At 43.8% G+C, this 4,862-nt stretch overlaps 1 pseudogene; it reads left to right on the top strand.

The window, feature by feature from the left end:
- Positions 1–229: 229 nt before the first annotated feature.
- Positions 230–2,823, top strand: LOC112117625 (annotated as a pseudogene).
- Positions 2,824–4,862: the final 2,039 nt, after the last annotated feature.

The following is a 4,862-nucleotide window of genomic DNA, read 5'->3' as shown; positions in this document are numbered from 1 at the left end:
TATAATAAGCTAACTAAAGACTTATTAACTAAGAAAGAGAAATTCAGTAGAAAATGAGTTATTTACAAGGTGAAAATAGGTAAGGTTATACACAGAAATGAGTTACAGTCTTAGGTTCGAAAAGATGGAAGAAACTTTTATAATATAAATATAATGGCGGCAAGCCTGGGAGGGAGGGGGTGATGGCCGGCTTCCACTTCCTGGAGCTGAGGTAAAGAATTTCTTCAACATGTGGAATTATATTGAACTTCTGACAAATGATGACACAGGAAGTGGACGACTGAACATAGGTTCGAGACAAGAATGTGGAACTGTCTTGTACCAAGAGAATACGCTAGTTAAAATAACTTCGTCTGAAAAGGTCTTGTGTAATCCAAAACTATATGCATGCAACTCAAGTGATGGCTGTATTATTGTGGCTGACAGATCAGTGGCACTTCTTGATAGCATTTGCCAGTCTTTTCAGATGCACATTCAGTTTGATACTGAAGTGGATGTGGTTGGGTTGTGTCAAAAAGGACAGTTTCTTGTAGTTGGTGAGAGAAGTGGTAACCTACATCTTATACATGTACCATCAAAGCAAACTTTGCTAACTAATGTTTTGGTTCAGAAATCTGCAAATGAAAAGATTTATCTAAATCTTATTATAGAAAAAGATAATGCAGATGGAGGAATCTATCATATATTCATTCTCACAAGCAATGGATTCTTTTGCATTATGTGCCCCCCACTTGCAAAAATTCAGGAAGCAATTGACAAGATGGACATGATTACAGCAAAGAAGTTACAAGGAATGATCAAGACTGCTTATATTTCTACAAAGGATTATCACACCCTTGGTTGTCTGAATTTTGTGATTGGTGACACGATGAACAACATCCTGCTGATAATTGGGGGTCAAGGTGACTGTGTGCTCTCCAAATGGGAGGTGGATCCTAGTAAAAACCTGGTGTCTGTTCAAAGTTTTGCTGATTCAAGTTTGATTAAAGATGCAGTGCAATTTCAGGTCATAGACAACTTGTTGTTTGTCTTGGATAAGGAAAACATTTTGAGCATGTGGGATGTTTATTCTCTTACCTTGATTTGGGATTGGCCTTTAGTTCATATTGAAGAATTTCTTCTAACTACAGAATCAGATTCTTCTTTAGTCATAAGACAAGGGGTTGCCAGCCTTAAACTAATAACCTTGACAGTACCTGTTAACAAACAGATGAGAAACCTCATGGTTTTTTCACTGCCTGCAATGCACCTGCACTATTCTTTAGAACTATCTGTTGTTTCTTCACTCGTTCATAGTGGAATCAGCACAGATACAATATATTTTTTGGAAGGAATTAATGAAAATCACCAAAAGTCCCCTGAAGGCCCGGTGTCTGTTTTAGTATTGAGAAGTTTAACAGAAGCCTTGCCAGAAAACAGATTAAGATGCTTACTTCACAAACACAAGTTTACTGAAGCTGAGAATTTTGCGATTCAGTTTGGACTGGATGTTGAGCTTGTTTGCAAAGTAAAAGCAAGTGCTATTTTAGAGAAATTGGCTTCATCTTCCATTGGGAGTTATGGTCAAACAGTTTGGTTAGACCTTGTGGATGAAGCTAAAGAAAATCTGCATAAAACACAGTATAACCATTTTGTTGTGGATTATTGTATAAATGCTCCATGGCCAACGTATGAAACAACACAGGAAATGTTAAACTACTCTAAAATCAGAATCTTGAAGAGAGATGAGCAAATGATTGCTTCCTTATCTGATGGGGTTCAAGTGTCCATAACAGAAGTACTGAGAGCTCAAGCAAGGCTAACTACTTTCTATGGAGTCTTTGGACCAGAGAAATTCAGTGGAATTGCTTGGACTGAATTCTTGAATAATGAAGATATTTTCAACAACATCCTTTTTCAGCTACAAGAAGGCAATCTCCCTTCTGCGCAATACCTCTGGCTTAGGCATCAGGCAGATTTTGAAAGCAGCTTTGATGTGAAAATGCTGGAGGACCTGCTTAACACAATCTGTGCCACCATTCCTGTAAAAGAACTGTCTGTGTGGTTTTAAAATGTTGTTATTCCTTTTGTAAGGAGGGTTGTGCCAAAAGGACAGAAAATATTAGCAAAATGGCTGAAACAAGGAGCTTGAAATCTTGAATTAACTGATAAGGCAAATTGGCCAGAAAATGGACTTCAAATGGCAGAGGTGTTTTTTACAAGTAAAAATCCAGGTGAACTGGGACTGGCATCTTCCTGGTGTTGGATTCCCTTGAAGTGTGGTGATTACGAAGAGGTCCACCGGTTAAAGCAGCTTGTAAATTATTTACAAGAGTTGGTGGAGATCCGCAAAAAATACAGTTGGAAACTAGCACTCTGGGATTTTGAAAAGGAGAATGCAAGTACAATAGTATTCCGCATGTTTGATAAAGTTTTGGCACCAGAGCTCATTCCATCCATTTTGGAGAAGTTTATAAAGCCATACATACATGAACATAATCTACAACAGGATGAACTTCTCTTGCAGTATATAAAGGACTTGCTAGAACGCTGTCGTACACGATCTACATCAGTGTTTGAAACTGCATGGGAGGCAAAGGCAATAGCTGTCAGATCTGATATTTGATGCAGTACTGCAGATAATGCATGGTGCCTTGGAGTGCAGCTGTGGAGCAGCTGGTGAAGCAGCATTTGGAAATGAAACATGTCAAAGTGAAGTTATTGCAGGACAGCTCCAGACTAATGGAGATAAAGAAGCTTTTACGGGGCTACGGAATAAGAGATAATAATCTTTTAAAGGACAAACAGATGATAATGAGACTGGTGAAATACATACTTTTATAATAAGCAAGCACTATATGTCCTTTATGTCTATGCAGGCCAAACACGGGGGATCTTTTGCTTATGTTTAATAATCCTTGCTCCTCAGAGTCCAAGCAGCATAAAGATAGTTTCTTCTTGTTGAGGATTTTTCTTCCCATTCACAGTTCAAACTGTTGGGATGAGTTTACCTGCACATCTCTTCTTCATGGGAGGTGGGAAGGAATGCAATTAACAAAGTCTTCATTCTCTGATGTGTCACAATGGCTCATTTGGCTTCTTGTGGGCAGGACCTAACACCTCCTGTAGGAAGACAGCATTCTACGTTAGTTAATGCTTTTTTCCTGTTTGAGTTACAACGCAAACACACAATATAACCTTATAACATGGAGTACAAATGTTAAGTGAGATTACTACCTGCAGCATCTTACAGTCATTTCATAAAGTCTAAACACTAAACACATTTTTATTAGCCTAATACCTATTTTAACAATACTAACACACAGGCGAGTCAGACTGGTTTCTAGCTATGTATTTGTCAGTGTTTAGTTGAGGCCTAGGGGCCTTGGCATGAGCTGGCATCTGATCTGCCAGTGATACAAGTTCCATTGCCTTCAATGAAGCTAAGACAATTTGCATGAACTGAAGAACTGACCCCTACCTCACCAAATTGAGTACCAAACACCCATCCTGACTATTTTCCCCTGAGAAAGATTTTAAGAGCTTACACTTCCACAGTGGGGGCGTATTTTCAAATAACTGTTAGAAGTAATGATAATTTTCAAAAGTGTTCTCCCCTTCTGGGAAATTTTAATTACTCTCCTTAAGCCACCTCCAGTTGCTACAGGCTTATTTATCAACCATACTCTATAGCAGGGGTCTCAAACTCAAATGACCACGAGGGCCACATGAGGGCTAGTTCATTGGCCCAAGGGCCGCATCACTGACACACACCCCTCGCTGCCCCCAGCCCTGCCCCTACTCCACCCCTTCCCTGAAGTCCCCACCCCAACTCCATCCCTCCCTGCCCCCAGAGGGTGCATGAGGGGTGTGGTGGGGGCTCAGGCCAGGGAGTTGAGGTGCAGCAGGGAGTTGGGGTGCAGGCAGGGGGCTCAGGGTACAGAAGGGGTGTGGGATGCAGCAGGGGGCTCAGGGCAGGGGGTTGGGGTGTGGGGTGCAGCGGGGGCTCAGGGCAGGGAGTTGGGGTGCAGAAGGGGTGTGGGATGCAGCAAGGGACTCAAGGCAGGGGGTTGGGAGGCAGGATGCAGGAGGGCTTCGGGCTCCGGGCTCCGGGGTGGCAGCGGCGCACACCGGGGCCAGGGCAGGCTGCCAGCCCCGTTCAGGAAGTAGCTGGAACCATGTCTCTGCGGCCCCTGGGGGAGGGGGACGCAGGGCTCCGCACGCTGCTTGCCGCGCCTCCAGGTACCTCCCCCGAAGCTCCCATTGGCCGCGGTTCCCCATTCCCGGCCAATGGGAGCTGCGGGGGGGGGGTGGGAGGGGGCGGTGCCTGGAAGCCAGGGCAACACACGGACGGAGCCCTCTGCTTTTCTACCCCCTCACCCCCCGCCGCAGGGATGTGATGCCAGCCGCTTCAGGGAGCGGTGCGGGGCTCGAGGGGGCAATCCTGCGGCTGTAGTTTGCCCACCCCTGGCTTGGAGGTAGGCCGGGGGGGGGCCGGTGCGGGCTGCTTGGCGGGCCGCAGGAAATAGCCCTGCGGGCCGCATGCAGCCCACGGGCTGCATGTTTGAGACCCTGCTCTATAGCAACAGGCTTTCTGGAAACAAATTCAACTGCAACCGGCTGTACACAAGTTCATTTGGTACTTTATTCTATTTACGACACAAGCAGGTAAATTTCTTTTCCTTTCAAAGATTGCCAGGTTATCATAATACACACAAAACTGAGCAGGGTTATTTACTAACTAGTAAAATAAATCTATCCTACATCAGGAGAAGCTGGTTTATATTTACTATACGAAATACAACTCCCATGTTACAAAAATCAGTGAAAAGTTCATTGATATAGTCTGTAGTCCATCAGTAAGTTCTTAAGAGAAATACTAT

This window comes from Terrapene carolina, unplaced genomic scaffold (genome assembly GCF_002925995.2).
Source record: "Terrapene carolina triunguis isolate 2854851 unplaced genomic scaffold, T_m_triunguis-2.0 Scaffold69, whole genome shotgun sequence".
Taxonomy (NCBI): Eukaryota; Metazoa; Chordata; order Testudines; family Emydidae; genus Terrapene; species Terrapene triunguis.
The sequence above is the reverse complement of the archived record's forward strand: the minus strand, read 5'-3'. Positions and strand labels throughout refer to the sequence as shown.